The sequence below is a fragment of the Cervus elaphus genome, chromosome 11 (assembly GCF_910594005.1).
Source record: "Cervus elaphus chromosome 11, mCerEla1.1, whole genome shotgun sequence".
Lineage (NCBI taxonomy): Eukaryota > Metazoa > Chordata > Mammalia > Artiodactyla > Cervidae > Cervus > Cervus elaphus.
In genome coordinates, this window is record NC_057825.1 from 94,975,941 (window position 1) to 94,993,894 (window position 17,954).

Consider the following 17,954-nt stretch of genomic DNA (forward strand, 5'->3'; position numbering starts at 1 on the left):
GCTGGAAGCGTATGTTAGACCTATACATCAAAAAACGTTCAGTAAACATTTCTTAAATAATTCCTCTCAATCATCAGAATTCTATGAGAAAAATAATGTATATTCTTCATCTTTAAAGGGAATCTGGTGAAGCTGATACCCTGAGGTGAAAAATGAACACTAGATGACAGAAAAAACATGACAAAATTCTTGTCTAAAAGTAAGTCGGTTGATTTAATAGGTGAATCAAAGGCATATTTAGTCTTTAACTATTTTCCTTCCCTATCCTAATTATTGACAATTTTTTTCAATATAAAAGGTTTATATCCACTAAGCTGTCTCTAAAGCTGGGCGCGTAGAAAGAAATTGAGTCATACATAATATATTTGTGGAAAATGAGAAGAGTCGTCAGTCTAGTAACCTATTCTCTAATGCTATTTAATTTAGAAGTAAAGTAGGGCCTATTTATAGGGGTAAATACAATGAAATAATTCTGAGTTATGTATCCAGAATTCAAAGCAAAGCACATAATATGGTGAGAGTTAATTACATCAGCATCTAGCTCCCAATGAAAGGAAGGGTACTTATTAAAGTGGAACACTCAGGGAGGCTGTGTGGTGGTAAAAGAGTCCACATCTAGATTGTTAGTCGCTGAAATCCATTACACTCTTCAACTATCATAATAACCACAATAATAGCAAGTGGCACTTAAATAACACTTTTCAAACACAATGTCCTAATACTTTGCATTTATGTGGGCAAAACGTCATCATACTGGGCATTCACAGCTCAGAGAGCACTTTCCCATGTGGTGCCTCATGGGAACCCCACAAGACAGAGATGACACTGTCCACAGATGCTTATGTTCAGAAACATAATGTGCCTAAGGTCACACTATGGTATCTACGGGATGCTGGTCCATATTCGAATCTCTTGGAAGTTTCCACATCTATGTGGGAAACAGTGGCCCCTGTAAGTATCCATGCATGATACACGTGCCTTGCCTGTTAACAGGAAGGACGAATGAACCACAGTTTCTTGAAAACATTCCCTTAAAAGGCAACGCATCTTTTTTGTTGTTCAATCTTGAAGTCGTGTCCAACTCTTTGTGGCCCCATGGATTGCTGCACACCAGGCTCCTCTGTCCTTCACTACCTCCCAGAGTTTGCTCAAACTCATACCATCCATTGAGTTGGTGATGCTATCTAACCACCTCATCCTCTGCCTCCCCCTTCTCCTTTTGCTTTTAACCTTTCCCAGAATCAGGGTCTTTTCCAGTGCTTTGGTTCTTGGCATCAGGTGGCCAGTTTGCAATTTAAAAAGTGCTTTCCTATACATAATGTCGTTTGAACCTCACAACCTCATCATCAGACAGAAAAGACAGGAAAGGCTTTCTATTCCAATTTCAGCAAAAAGAAGAAAATCTGCAACCAGAGAGGTTGACTAGGTCACCCAAGTTTTCTAAGCCAGGAAAGGCCAAGAGAAAATGCTGACGAGCAAGGTCTTCTGATACAAACGCTAAGCAGTGGGTGAAAGAACCCTACAGTAGAACTAGTGGTAAAGAACCTGCCTGCAATGCAGGAGACATAAGAGACACTTATTCGATCCCTGGGTTGGGAAGATTCCCCAGGAGGAGGGCATGGCAATCTGCTCCAGTATTCTTGTCTGGAGAATTCCCATGGGCAGGGGAGCCTGGCAGCTACAGTCCATGGGATCACAAAGAGTTGGACTGAAGTGACTTAGCATACACAGGGTTATTCCCTCTCGCTGTCACTGCTGTGCGTCAGGATCTGACCACCCTCTGCATCTCCACTTTTGGAACCCTCTCCTCTTCTCTCTTTTTCATTGCATATCATCCATTAAGAATCCCCAAAATTTCAGAAAATGCTAATTTTTCAATAAATACTGTATTTGTACTATGAATTTCTCCCTGGATGTGTGCTTTGTTTCTGCGTTTATCTCCAGTCAAATCCAATAGACAGATTGGTTTGAGAAAAGCATTAAACTGGCCTTGGTATCTGGAGCAGTAGAGATGTTCATTCACATACAGGAAGGGTGGCCTGAGTCCTCATGAAAATAACTAAGCATTTATCATCATTTATAGAGATACAAGCTTTTCTGTCCAGGAGGGTTTTTTTCCCCTGTTCATTAAACTTTATATTGTATATTGGCGTATAGCCAATTAACAATGTTGTGATAGTCTCAGGTGGACAGCAAAGGGATTCAGCTGCGCATCCACATGTATCCATTCTCCTTGGTGTCTCAGATGATAAAGAATCCTCCTATAATGCAGGAAACCCAGGTTCAATACCCAGGTCAGGAAGATCCCCTGGAGAAGAGAATGGCAACCCACTCCAGTATTCTTGCCTGGAGAATCCCATGGACAGAGGCGCCTGGTGGGCTACAGTCCACAGGGTCACAAAGAGTCAGACACAACTGAGTGACTAACACTCTCACACTTTGGCATTCTCCCCCTAACTCCCCCTCCCATCCGGGCTGCCACATCACATTGAGTAGAGCCGTCTGCACTTAGCAGCACATTCTCATTGGTTATCCATTTTAAATACAGCAGTGTATACATAACCATCCCAAACTCCCTAACTAGTCCTTTCCCCCATCCTTCCCCGCAGCAGCTATACGTTTGTTCTCTATCTGTGAGTCCAGGAGGGGTTTTTTGAAAAAATTACAATCAAGCCCAAGGAAGCCACAGGGGGCTCTGCTGTTCGGAAGGGCTTTGGTGGAATACCCTGAGCTCTTCTGGTCTTGGCTACAGCCCAGGGGTTCACCGCAGACCCTGCAGGAAATGCCTCATTGTCACAGGAAAACCCAGGGCTGAAGACAGCTTCAGGAATGTGCGAACTAACATAAGGCAGCACTTTGAAAGCATCTCACATTTAGGAAATTCACTTTGGCCTTTGGCCTCCTCTTTCTCAGAAATAGGGTCAAAATACACACCTGTGGGCAGCAGATGGGAGATGCAATTCCAGCTTTGTGGTGTTTTTGCTCTCTGTTTCTTGAGGCTTGTTTGTTAAGTGGAGGAGAGGCTGAGGGTAGGGGGAAATTGGAAAAAGATCATGAAGGGAAGAGAAAACTACTCTGGGTGGGGGGTCAAGGTCACTGTTTACTGTGACAAAAGAAGACATTTTAATTGTAAAGAATTCCGACATCTCTATTTTGTATAGACAGTCCTTCCCTGGGAGAGGAATTTTGATATTATTACTTGCTTGAGTTCTAAAAGCTTTCAGGATTTCATAGGCAGACAGGGCACAAGCTTAAAGCTGGAGACACGGGGACATCTTTGTGTCACTGTTGTCCCCTCGAGGCTCACAGCCCAGCTCAGGGAGACCTTGTGGAAGCTGCCTGGTTCTTGGGACCTGCTGAGTCAGTCTTGAAGAAAGTGCTATGAACCACTGCGTTTAGAGCCTGAAAGCACAGAAGTCCTCTCTCACGAGTAGTACCCATAAAAAGATGTTTAACCTGCATGGGAGACGCCCTATTGTGTCGACCTGCCGACAACTGGGTGTAAAACTTTGAGTAAACACCTTCCTGACACCTATTACAAGGAGCCGGCGGGAGGCATGGCCATTAATCAGAACAGCTGCGGGGGGCAGGGCTGCCAATGGAGCCCTGGAAAGATGGCTTGGTCCCCTGCCGTTCTCTCTCTTTTTGCTTCAAATTAAAACCCAAGGAAATCAAGAAGGAGAGAAACTCCATTTGATTCCCACTCGCTTCCCACCAGAAGGGGCTGTTTCAACCTGCCTGGGTAGGGAGAGGCATGTGAAGGGTGCTATTGCTACTTGGGTTTTAACTTTTCAGGTAGAGAAGAATAAGGGCTTCCCTGGTGGCCCAGATGGTAAAGAATCTGCCAGCAATGCAGGAGACCTGAGTTTGATCCCTGGGTTGGGAAGATCCCCTGGAGAAGGGAATGACTACCCACTCCAGTACTCTTGCTGGGAGAATCCCATAAACAGAGAGGAGTAAGGGGGTCTGGGATGGAAGAGCCTTCTCCAAGGGACTAGAGGGGCAGATAGGGCTGGGTTTGGGGCCAGGGTTTTCCCAAGGACGAAGATGGGCAGAAGGGAGGCACTGCTGAGAGAGCCCCTGGAGGAGGACAGAAGATGCTCTGGAAGGATGGAGGCAGCAGAGGTGGGAACCATGTCCTGGTGAATACAGGTTGCTTGGCAGCGCTGGTAGCTGCCTTGGAGCCATAGAGATCAAGTGGAGAGCAGGGGCTTCAGACTCAGATTACCTTTGTGTGAACCAGGCTGTGCCAACTGAGGAACTGACATTAGTTCGTAAGTCTAATTTGTTTGCAAGTCCAACAAAGTTAGCCTAGGTATCCAACTAACACAATTAGCTATACTGTACTGTACTGTCATAGATTTATAATACTTTCACACAAATAATACATGAAAAACAAAAAAAAATAAAATATTTCTAATCTTAAAGTACAGTACCTTGAAAAATACAGTAGTAAAGTACAATAGCTGGCATACGGGGGCTGGCATCGATTGAACAGGCAAGAAGAGTTACTGACTGTAAGAGGGAGAGGAGGTGGAGATGGTAGAGCTGAAGGGTCGTCACCAACATTGATGCAACACACGTTCACGTCTTTGAGAGTTCACAACTTCAGGGTTCCTAGGCAGAGGACTCACGGTATCCCTAATAAAATCATGACCACATTTCCAACACAGATATGAATCTCAGCATAACCCTGCATGGAAGCAAAGCTGGATCCAGCAGGCTAGCCTCTCTGTAGCCATTCTCAGCTCTCTCTTCCTTCCTAGGTCCCACCAGAGAGACTCAAGTCCAGAAAACCCTCAGCAGTTTGTTAGGGGCCATAGACACAGCCCTGGCCAATAAGGTAAGAGGAGGAAAGTTATGAGAAAAACATTCCTTCTTTGATAAAAGTTAGGGAGGAATAACAAGAAGCATCTCTCAGCCAAGGGTCAGCACCCTACCCCTAGTCTCTATTAAGACAAGGATGTGATGCTTGCCCTTGTGGCCTCCATCTTCTCACAGTGAAGAATTTTACTAGTATGTGTATGTGCTCAGTCGTGTCTGACTCTTTGTGACCCCTCCAGGATCACATGGACTGTAACCCGCCAGGCTCCTCCCCATGGGATTCTCCAAGCAAGAATACTGGAGCGGGTTGCCATTTCCTCCCCCAGAGAAGCTTCCAACCCAGGGATCAAATCTGGGTCTCTTTTGTCTCCCGCATCGTCAGGCAGATTCTTGACCACTGAGCCATCTGGAAAGCTCCAAGATTCTTACTAAGGAAATCATAAGTGAACTTCTTCTCATTGAGTTATCTAAAACTCATAGCCAAAACAATCTAATACAAAGATCTCCTGAGATCAAACCTGAATCTCCTGCTTCTGTGGATTCTTTACCACTAGTACCACCTGGGAAATCCTTAAAACTCAGAGCTTGAAAACCAAATAGAATGTCATCTATCCATCAATCTCACATTTTGCTCTGTTTGTTTGAAAAAAAACAAGTTTGCATTTAGTTCTGGGTAAACTAGAGTGAGCACAATTCCTTTGTATCTGTCTTCAAAGTCTAATGTAAAACAGTCATCTTTTCATGTTCCCGGTGGCGTTGAGTTCCACATAAAAAGTATAGACCTGTGAAAGTTGGAAGCCCTGAGAGGCAAGATCACATGCTAAGGCAATGCACATGCAGAAGAGAACATGATGGGATCCAGAAAGCTGGAAATCATGGAGACAGAAAGGAGGGACACAACTGAGATATTAGCAACATAAAATACCACTATAGAAACCAGCCTCCCAGTGCTACGTGTTCAAAGGACAGCATCATGGTGATCTGGGCAGAAGAAGCGCTATGTGAGGTTGTATACAGGCGGATGCAGGGATGCTGAGGTCAACAAGGCTTCAGGGCTGGGACCTTGATACACATATTGTGAGTTGAGGACTGCATCTGGCACGACTCTAGGAAAATCTCCACAAGTGAGTGAACGAGAAATAAAACAGGGAGTCATGGTGACATACCAGTCTTAGGGAAATCCAGCCTCCAGTGATTTGATTCTCTTCTACTTGCCCTCTGCCTTCCTGCATGACTCAACTTGCAATGCAGAGACTTCTAAAGAGTAAGAGACCACTCTTATCTTCCTAAGAGAAGATGAAGGACAGCAGTAGATGTAAATCAGAGCAATGAGCATTTGGAATCTGGCTAGCGCCTTCTTTCCCTGACGACAGGTCTGTTTCTGGTTCTTTTTCAGATGAAAGCTGTAAGGAAAGCGGTGGATATTATTATTCTCTGGGAAACGTTGAGAATTTGGCACTTTCCTTCCCCCCCTTTGGCCTGCTGGCTGACCTGTGGCATCTCTCCACTTGTCTGTTTATAATTAGGGTCCCACACAGAGTCCAGATGGCCGGCCCTCCAGCCAGGTGTGCCCGTCCGCACACGCTGCACCCATCTGGGATATGAAGATGAGCAAATGTTGAAAAAGTTAACCGTTCCCTTCTTTTCTCACCCTCTCTCTGAAGCATATCATTTAACTCTCATTCCACACTCTCTTTCTCATGCTTTTCTGATTGTACAACTTGAGCCACCAAGAAACACATAGATGATCCCTCGGATGTTGAAATTACCAACGTGGAATTAATTGTAGTGTAAAAGGTTGTCAAGCAAGGTCCCTTTCCCACTTTTTCATCTCTCTCGGGGATGTTGACCTCCTGAGCTAAGACCTTATAGATATCTGTAACTATTTTAAAAGATAAAAGAAAACAGTTAAACAAAGCAAATAATTTTTATTTTAAAAAATTAAAGAAAACAAAAAATTAAACAAAATTAAAGAAAACGATGCACTCTGATGAGAAATAAGACCTCCAAATGGGGTAGTGGGATTTCTGAGCCTTTGCCAAGATACATGATCAAGCAGGTGGTTTCCTAATCTGAGTACCCCTGCCCTTACCAACCAGACACTCACTGTACCTTCAGACACTGATTCCCACACAGCTTGCAAGAGGCTAGTGGGAGAAGAAAGGGACCACAGTCTTGCAGGTTGTGTGAGAATCAGTGACTCTGGTGACTCAGTGGTAAAGAATCCACCCACCAATGCAGGAGGCACAGGTTCCATCCCTGGGTCTGGAAGATCCCCTGGAGGGCACAGCAACCCACTCCAGTATTCTTGCCTGGAGAATTCCACGGACAGGGAGCCTGGCGAGCTACAGTCCATGGGTTGCAAAGATTTGGACATGACTGAGCGACTAACACTTTCACTTTCTTTTCTTAGAAGAAAACTCTCAATATCTCCCTTCCTCTCTCTTGCTGTACCTATCTGTCTGTCTACCTATATGTGTATCTATCTGTTTATCTATAGTCCATCTATTCCCCCCTCTTCTTTTTACATTTTTGTTGCCGTTATGATATTTAAAAGCCCCATTAGCAAAGAAAAAATCTATCACTGAGCTTGCCCCCTCACATAAATACTTTCAATTCCTGCATGATTCAGATAAAGTGGGATTTGGGTTAAAATTGTCTACCTAACTCTTCCTATTAAAAGTTGTGGAGAACTTTACAAGTGAAGTTGCCTAAGAGGTATTAGCAAACCATGTCATAGTTGTTCAGCCAAAACACGGTGCCAGGTTGAGAACAAGTTCATCTGTTTTCAACTGGTTTCCTCAAATAATCGGATTTAAAAATACAGTTTGGATCCACAGTTTCTTGAGTTCTATGTATATTCTTCTTAAGGGATACCTAAATAATCCTTTGCTTTGGGCTGTGTGAATATTGTTTTTCTCATGTCTGTGATTACTGTAATAGGACATTATGATTATACCTGAAACAATATAACAAAGCAGATTTTAAAACAAAGGCTTAAATCATCTGATACAATGTGAGCAATCACCAGCATTTGCCCTATGAGAGAAATAAAAGTAAAAAGATTAAGAGATGCTGGCTTACAAGTATATCATAAACTAATAATGCATGGAGAATAATTAGCTGTTGTTGAAGAATCAGCCATAAACCAAGCAGTAGAATTAACACAAGACTCCTTCAATAAACTTTATTTATGAATTCTGACAGAAACAAAGACATCTTGCAACAGTCATAATTACAGTCAACATTTTAAATCATTAATCTTTACCAAAATGTGGTTGATTTGTTTTATAGATTGCAAATTAAGTTAATGGGAAAATGATGTGACTATCTGGTATATTTCTCTAAATATTTAGAAATACACTTTAAGCTTTTTATAAAATTCTTTAAACTACTCAGGATCTTTAGCCATAATTATATGTGATCCAGAGAAAGAGAAGATACTCATTCCTCATCAATTTAAGGATTTAAAAAAAACCAAAATCATTAAAATAATTTTAATTTAATATATCTTGTGTATATTATACATTTACTATTGAAGATTTGAAATCCATATATTCTTGAAGTCAAAGAAGCAAAATATTATTACTTTTTATATATTCATATAATTTCTTGTGTTTGGGAGAAAGGATTATTAAAATCCTTTTAGATTATTCCACAAATTTCCAAAAGGAAATCTAGATTTCTGATACACATCAAAATGCAATGTGTGTCAAAAATCACTCAAAATGTTATTTTTTGTTTTAGAAGTAAAATTTTATCTATGCATGTAACTAAATGCATAAATAAAAGAAAATTGAAGTAGATAGGCTGTTGTAAAACAAGGTTTTAAACATTTACTTGAAGAATGGATTTTAAACATAAAATGTAATTCTGTGTGTATTCAAGTCTCAAGGAGTGTCATTTGTAATTCGCCAGCTGATAGAGCAATAAATGCTCTGAGCAGAGTTATATATTATGGAGAAAGAGTGTGTGGGGGTGTTAGGCTAAGCTTTTTTAGCATTTTGTTCATGTTTTATAATTACAAGAGCAAAAATGCATATAAGTAACAGTGTTCATTTAAAAATCCATTCCCAAATCATTTGAAAATTGTAGAATTGATCATCTTAATTATACAGTTAACTCTTAATTGTTAGGCATTCTGGTTATAATTCATTTACTTCTAATCTTTGACAACAAATCACTGGATTTTCTTGCATGTTTCTATAATGTGTATAATACGAAGACAAGGCTAACATTTCTTAAACCCATCAGAAAGGGGTGCGTTTTATTCACCCAGGGTGAGTTCTTGTGGTCTAACAATGTGTGTATGTGTTAGTTGCTCAGTTATGTCTGAATCTTTACAGTCCCATGGACTGTAGCCCGCCAGGCTCCTCTGTCCATGGAATTCTCCAGGCCAGAATACTGGAGTGGGTTGCCATTCCCTTCTCCAGGGGATCGTCCCGACCCAGGGATCAAATCCAGGTTTTCCTCATGGCAGGCAGATTCTTTACCATCTGAGCCACTAGGGAAGCCCCTGACAATGCTTAGAAACTTATTTTTAACGAATTTGAGAAGGATCTTTAATTCAAGTTTTGTAGAAAATCCATGGTCCAATTTTAAATGATTGAATCATACAATATGAGAATGAAATGAGAATGGTGTGCAATTTACTAACCAGTCCACCTGAGCTGCAGTTTATCCTCCAAACCACAGGTTTCATCCAGGACAGTTCTACTGCTGTCAGAATTGTGATGCAACTGTACAAAGGTATTGGGTGAGCACAGAGATGCCTCACTGCCCTGTCCTCTTCTCAGCTGGTATCTGTTTCTGTCCCTGTGCAAAGCTCACTGCCCCACCGTAGTATTCTCTGCATTCCAAATTGAAATAATCATCTGTACTTAAAAGCAGAAGCTTTTCAGACAGTTTTCATTCTCCCTGACAGCATTTACTCAAATTTCTAAGCTTGCAGTTTATTTGTGAACTCACCACCATTATATCTAATGATCTTGATAGTCATGAACTGTTTTTCAGATCTGAGCAAACCTGGATATTCCTTCCAAAGTGGATCTGTGAATTGCCTACTGTCAGTGAGGCAGGTGATGGTCTGTTCACTCACCCAACTCTCTCCTGGTCCACAACAGGCCCCTTTTCTCAGCAGGAAGATTGCAGAGTCAATGTCCAGCTCAAGGGGCCAACCCTGACCTCCAAGGTCATAGACCTCATTATAAACTTTACTGTTCCTAAAAGTTATATGCAGAGTACACCATGAGAAATGCTGGGCTGGATGAATCACAAGCTGGAATCAAGATTGCTGGGAGAAATATCAGTAAGCTCAGATATGCAAATAACACCACACTCATGGCAGAAAGCGAAGAACTAAAGAGCCTCTTTATGAAAGTGAAAGAGGAGAATGAAAAAGGTGCCTTAAAGCTCAACATTCAGAAAACTAAGATCATGGCATCTGGTCCCATCACTTCATGGCAAATAGATGGGGAAGCAATGGAAACAGTGACAGACTTTATTTGGCGGGCTGGGGGGGGTGGGGTGGGCAGGTCTCCAAAATCACTGCAGATGATGACTGCAGCCATGAAATTAAAAGACACTTACTCGTTAGAAGAAAAGTTATGACCAACCTAGAGAGCATATTAAAAAGCAGAGACCTTACTTTGCCAACAAACGTCCATCTAGTCAAAGCTATGGTTTTTCCAGTAGTTATGTATGGATATGAGAGTTGGACTATAAAGAAAGCTGAGCACCTAAGAATTGATGCTTTTAAACTGTGGTGTTGGAGAAGACTCTTGAGAGTCCTTTGGACTGCAGGGAGATCCAACCAGTCAATCCTAAAGGATTGATTTTATAATCCCTTAGGATTCTAAGAAATCTAAGAAATCAGTCCTGAATATTCACTGGAAGGACTGATGCTGAAACTGAAACTCCAATACTTTGGCCACCTGATACGAAGAATTGACTCATCTGAAAAGACCCTGATGCTGGGAAAGATTGCAGGTGGGAGGAGAAGGGGACGACAGAGGATGAGATGGTTGGATGGCATCACTGACTCAATGGACATGAGTTTGAGTAAACTCTGGGAGTTGGTGATGGACAGGGAGGCCTGGTGTGCTGCAGTCCATGGGGTCGCAAAGAATCAGACAAGACTGAGCGACTGAACTGAACTGTTGCTAAAACATGCACAGATGATTCTGCCCTAGCTGATGTTGTTCGTGATTTTATTACTTACTCACTTCCTACCTCACAGTATATAATTAAGATTTCTTTCAAATGAAGTTTCTCCTTTTTAATATTTATTTTTTTAATTGTGCAAAATACATATAACTTATAATGTACCACTTTAACCATTTTAAGCATATTGGTCAGGGACAATTAAGTACATTCACAGGCTGTGCTACCATCACCGCCAATTGTCCACTCAACTCTTCACTTTGCAAAATTGAGATTCTACCCATTAAAAAGTAACCCTCGCACTCCCATCCTCCTGGGCCTTGATAACGACAATCTAGTCTGCCCACTGTGGTAACGCTGACTTTCCAACACTAATATGTAGACATAGTCAAGAGAGGAGGTCTGACTTCGCAGACAGCAGTGAACGTGAGCTATCATGAACTCATTGCAGAGCCAGCTGTGAGTGACCGCGTGGTACTTGCTGACAGACACTGAGGTCCTCTGTGTTCCCAGCAGGTCACACTGCCTCCTTCCCCCACCCTAGCCCACCCTGCCACGCTACATCATAGTTAAGTGCTTAGAAATCACTGACTATTATTTCACTTATTAAAAGTTAATACTCACAGATAACATTTTATTGGATTTTTCACAATTACATAATCCCTTTTATCATCAATTCCACTCATGGAAATAAATATTAAGTGGGTTTTGGCATATATATATGAATTAAATATTTCATTTTTAAACTATTATTTGAGGAATAATAGCACTTTTGGATTAAGCATATAGAGGTGAGGGGAGGAACAGTAGGAGAAAATGTTCATATCAATGTTAAGAATATGTACCTTTGCCCACTATTAATTTATGATAGCCTACAGTGTTGTAACAAAACTCTTAATGCTAGTGAAGTTCACTGCTGCCTTTAAAACTAAAATGATATATTTTTATATGATCTCTGTTCAGAATCGAAAATGTAATAGTGATTCTGACCTATAGACTGCGGGAAAAAATAAACAGTATGAAGTACTGACAAAACAAAATATGTTGAAAAATTCAAAATATTTACTTGGAAGTTGTGTGTCACATACAGGTTTTATAGAAGACCTACTGTGATGTGTTTAGTTGTGCAGGAGGCAAGTTCAGATCATAAATGATAAAAAGGAATGTACTCATTAAAAAAGCTGCAGATAAAGGTATAGCTAAAACAAGAAAGTTAACATACCATAATCTCTTTGCCTTTGTCTGTGTTTTACTTGAGAATCATAGTTTTTTTTACAGATCCATCTTTTATATTTTGAATTGGAGGAAAATTGCTTGATAATACTGTGTTGGCTTCCGGCATACAACGATGTGAATCAGCCACAAGTACACATATGTCGCCTCCCTCCTGAACCTCCCCCCACCCCATGCCTGGAGGTTGTCACAGAGCACCAAGCCAAGCTCCCCGTGCCCATATAGCAGCTTCCCACTGTCTATTTAACACATGATGGTTCATATAGAATCACCTCATTTTTATACCACCTTCATATCAAATTGTCAATTCCTGACAAAGTGATCTTACCATATACTCTGAAATATAATACGTTTCTTCCTTGGGTAAATATACATTCCTCCATATCCTTTTAGAAAACAGTTCCAGGGAATTTCCCTTTGTAGATATTTCAGTTGTGAAGTCACATTTGCCAGTCTGGTTTGGTATAAAATGATGAAAAATTTTGTGTGGCCATAGAGATGTCAATGATTTACAGGGACAGCAAATTCAAATGCATGCAAAGAATATTAGTAATATTTTAGAAGTATGTTTGGAAAATATCACCTTTTTTCTTGTCCAAAATTTTAAACAAATAATGTTTATAACTGAAGCCTCAAATTCAGTTGCTGATTTTACTCAGTTGCTTCATTATTCTTTTGCTATTGTTGTTGTTGAATATTGTACAACTTGTAACTTCTCTTGTTATTTCTCAGGTCAGGTTTGAAATTTAATGGTATAAGTAGCCTTTTCTCTGGTTAATACAGTTTGATATCGCTTCAGCCACAAAAGAAGCTCTTTTACCCCCTAACAATTCGGTGTATGTTGCTCCAGCATCCCAAATCAGCTAACGACGAGCCTCATTTCACTCAAAACAGAAATTTGTAAAATGATTTTAAAAGGTTATACTTATGATTGCAGTGCGTTTATATGAAACACAAGAGGAAATTAACTCAAAACACTGATAAAAAATCGCATAACATTAATGTCAAACAATGTTTCTTGTCATGCAACGATAACCTCGAACACGTCCCTCAGTTTGTAAGGGTGACTGCCGCTGCTGAAGGCTGTGCTCGACTTTTCTGCATTGAAGAAACATTTTTATCAGTTGGAGGGAGAATTATGCTTTTGTACATAAAATTTATTTTGTGTACTCAAATCAGATAAAAGTTCAAAGCATTTTATTCATAATTTTCCACTTATGTATATTGACCTTTTTTTTTTTTAACTGGTTTCTTCTAAGTGCTCCACACTGGGATGTCAAAAACTGCTTGCAGAAATAAAAGTATCCTCATTATGCAAATTTAAGTTTCACTGATAGGCATGTTCTGTTTTATAAATTACATCCTCTTGTCAGAAGTCAAAGTGTATTTGAATAACTTCATGAAAATTGTCACCAAGATTTAAACTTGTGTGTCTTATATGCCATTGTTGATTTAATTCAGGGGCTGAAAAATGGCCATATATTTATTTTTAAATGTGTGCATGATTACTGTGTCACCAATGTTATCTAAATGAAACCTAGATGAAAGTGAAATTTTCATGTATATTTGGATAAAGTTTTGCATTTTATAAATGTATTTTAATTTACAGGTTTAATAAAATATGCTAAGTAGTATCAGTTGCTGTATATTTTAGTGCCAACAAATTTGTTTCCTACACACTTGGAATTTTCCTAAGGGGTAAAATAAATATACATGTTTTCACAAAATTATTAAAATATCAAAAATTAAAATGAAAAGGGGATTTGATTTATGAAAATTATTTCCTGTTCACCAAGATGAAAAACATTCCCAATTTGCATTTATATGTCACATCCTGGAAAACAAAATGTGGTCTCATTGAAACTGAGAATATTTGCAAATATCCAAACATTGAATAAATGATTTTTTTCAATGTGAGCTTAAAAAATACCTAATAGTTTTAAATCTACTACTTAAACTATCAAAAGAAATCTGGAAGAGAACTGAAGGCATGCATTGACATGATCATTTTATTAGAGAAGAAAATGTATTACATTTCCTTTTCAACCATTCCTGATAAAAGATCAGATTTCAGTTTAAAAAAAAAAGTATGTCCTATACAGAGCAGTTGCGTTTGGAGCTCATTTGATTTTACTTTTCAGAATGCCCAGTACCAGTGTTAGAGTAATCTTTGATGTTACAAAAAGTAGAAAAATCAAAGTGAAAAACTAAATCTGTTCGTTTTTCAAACATATTAATCTTGTCAAGATAATACATAAAAATCAATCCTTGAAATTTTTTCCAGAGCCCTTTTCCTCTCTTTTATCCAAAATATGAAACCACTTAGGAGGATAAAGCAACATAATGTGAATGATTTCAGAAAAATAACCTCAGTTATATTTTGGCTAAATAAAGTTGAAGATAGCTCAAGTGGCCTGAGTTTGCATGGCCAGAAGAATGTTTGTACCACCATTGGCATTCGTCATATGTGATCAGCTCATATGCACGGCAGACTGAGAATTTCTCATACTGCTTTTTTAAGAATTCAACTGAGTTTCAAGCCCCTGACAGTAACAAATACAAATTGCACCAGCCCCCAAAAAAATTGTTGGGGCTAATTTTAATATTAATGAATTCTTTACAACCTCAGTTCAGCGGTTTCGATTAAGCTTTAATTAGTAGCCAGAGGGGAATCCAAAACAAAAATAAGGAGTTGAATTGCTAATTAAGTTAGTTTGATGAGGTAGAGTTTTAGTAAAAGACTGGTTGTTGTTAGCTGTGCAAGTTCTGACAAGCTAAAAATACTAAAGATTATCATTATTGTAACTAACATTCTTTGTTACCACCAGCTTTCTGCACGGAGCAGACAGTTCATTAGAGTCCAGTGCTTTTGTCTGTCAGTACTGGAATTAAAACCTTGTTAAAAAGAGAGCCCTATATGGAGATGAGAGTCTGAGACAAGCCTGTGGAACTTTAACTCTGATTGGTTATAAATTACCCAGTTATTACATCCAAGTGAATGTATTGAATATTTACCCACCAACAGTTTTGGTGTCATCCACTGCATTTTCCACAAAGATCTTATTTATTAGAAACTGATGTTGCAAAGGAATTTGTTTTCTAGTGTTGATGGTGTCTCTGTTTCTCTTTACATTTGGGTCCTGAACAACTTCCAAAATTTCACCATTTGTAAAGAATCTTTAAATTTAGAGAGCAGAAAACAGAAACAGCCCACTATCCACAATAAAATATACCTCCTCTTATGTCTACTGATACTCATTCAATGACTTTTTTAAAATTATTATTTGAATCCTCTCAACAATAAATTCTGTTGAAGAAGAAAAAATAACATGGATCATTATTATTTCAAAACTGGAAATTAACCCTTTCTTATAGTTGCCTATTCCTAGTGTGATAGGAATGCTCCCTGGTACCCCAAAGTCAACTAATTATCCCCTAGAAGGCTCTCTGGTGAGGGAATTCAGCCAGACTACACCAGAGGAATGCGAACCATCTTCTTCAGGATTGTGGAGAATGTAATTTGATTTCTCCATACTCCAATGTTTTCTATAATTTGTATTTTATCCTTTTGCTTAAGGTTTCAAAGCCTTACAAACCCAATAACTTAGGGATAAGAGAAGACAGAAAAATAAATGATATTGTTTCTAGGGTATTAAATATAAGCCTGGCTATCGGAGCTGCATGGCACTTGCGAATCGTAATCAGGTACTTTGATTTAACACTGTTTTGTTTTATAATAAGGTGGTTGCCATATGTTGGAAAACTGATCTGCCTATATCAGAGGGGCTCCATACCTCTGTAACAAATCCAAAAACTCATTTTATAATACCTTAAATCTACCCATTGTAATGTAGCTCCACAAGTGTAAATCCACAGCAATCTTGGCTCATGAATGTGGCTGCAAGATTACCTATATTATCATTGAAAGCAAAGGGGAAGCAGTGAATTAGAATGCAGTGGATCTCACAAAAATAACTTTCAGTAAATCTTCTTTTAATGCATAGTTTACAATTTTCTTTTGCTCAGCATGAAACTGATTAAGGTCCCCCTCCTAAAGAATACTTCCCCCCCACATAGGCGCATTGTTTAATATAGTTACAACCCCAATACCTGACAAGTCAGAATTTCAATGCCACAAATGTGGTGCTTGTTTAACAGCGGCAGAGAGTATTAATAATTTATCTATTTGAATGTAGAATAGGTTCCAATTATAGTATTTCACATCGTGCAGCCACTGAACACACTTTCTCTTAGAGGCAGAGAGAAATCTTCAGTGTAAGCAAGCCATTGATATTTGCTGGAGGAATTCATAAATTGATGCACATCATGAACTATTTCCACCAATAGTCACTTAGTCACATTTTAAGTGATTAAATATTAGAAGTTAACATTTAACTAAGCAAAAAAAAAAAAAAAAACAATGGAAAGAAAACAGAGAGAAAACTTCTTTAAACTAATGCTGTTGCTTTCTAAAGAAGCATTCTGGAAATCTATAAAATTAAGGATGAAATTTAATCCCCAACATTTTATTTCTAAAAAAATTTCTTTTCCAAAAAATGCATGCCACAGTTTGAGGCACATATAAGAACAAAATAATTAGAATGTTAACATTCTTGCTTAAATATCTCATTCACAACAATCCATGGTTGTGTTTCAGAGATGCCAAAATTAATTAGTTCAGTGAGTCAGAGTCAAATTAAAATATTAGCAAACAAAAAGTCAAACAAACTTATTGAAATAATCTGTAAAAGTACTGAGAGTTTTATTTCACTAATAAACTATTTTCTGGTATTGGCATAGACAAAGTCTAAAAAATAAAAACTCATTTTTAAAAGTAGAAATGGATGTTATTTATGACTCTTGATTACAAAATATCTCAAAAAACTGTTGCTTTCTCACCGTTAAGATAGTAAAGGATATTATTTCAAGTAGGCTTCTTTTGGTCTCACAATACCCCTGACTTCAACACATGAAGTCAAATACAGAGCGTCTCAGGAAAGATATATTCTTGGACATGGATGTAAAGAATATTTAAAATATATGTCTACAATGCTATGGGATTTCTTTTTTTTTTTTTTTTTGATGCTTTTAATATTTTCTTTCATCTTATGAATTTCCATCTTTTCATGTCATTCTTGAATATAACTGAGGAGATATGCATAAAAATATTCATATCTTAGAAAAAATTCAGATGTGTGTCTCCACACAGCACCATGGAAATAATTAGGGTGGGGGCTGTGTTCCCCAGTGTCCACTCCCTGCCCAGAGGCTTCAACCTGCCACATGGGGTCTCCTGTTTCTCTCTCTCCCAGAAAGTCTCAGAGTGAACTTGGGGAGGTAGACTAACTTTTATGCTCAAGTGTATTCTTAAGACCAGATTGCTTTTACAATTTTAGAAGTAGAGAGGCCATTGAGGAAAGAAAATGATAGAAACCTGTACATTTCACTTGAAATCATTAGATGATACTTTCATGTCAAAAACTTGTTCAGGCAGAGAGAAATTAAGAAAAATTAGCACTTTTTCTTTCTCCCTGTCATCTAGCTATGTAAATCTAAAAGAAGCAGCTATTCTCTTTCACGATGATACATCATTTTTAGGTTTCTGAGAAGCAGATCTTCTTTGCTTTGATCCCAGAGACAAAAGCCTACATAAGGTTTTAAAGATGATTCTTATGAAAATAATAGAGCTGCTTGCTGCTTAGCTGTAATGCTAACTTAATCTGTCCATACGTAAA

At 38.8% G+C, this 17,954-nt stretch overlaps 1 long non-coding RNA gene across 2 annotated transcripts in view; it reads right to left on the reverse strand.

The window, feature by feature from the left end:
* Positions 1–2,326: 2,326 nt before the first annotated feature.
* The window catches only part of LOC122703922, a 44,291-nt gene continuing 28,663 nt past the window's right edge, over positions 2,327–17,954 (reverse strand). The window contains exons 3-4 of one of the 2 annotated variants that reach the window (XR_006343665.1): positions 6,316–6,418; positions 2,327–6,227 (exon numbers count right to left, since the gene is read on the reverse strand). This is a non-coding gene — a long non-coding RNA (uncharacterized LOC122703922). The remainder of the gene's footprint in view (positions 6,228–6,315; positions 6,419–17,954) is intronic. The other variant, XR_006343666.1, reaches the window with a different exon arrangement.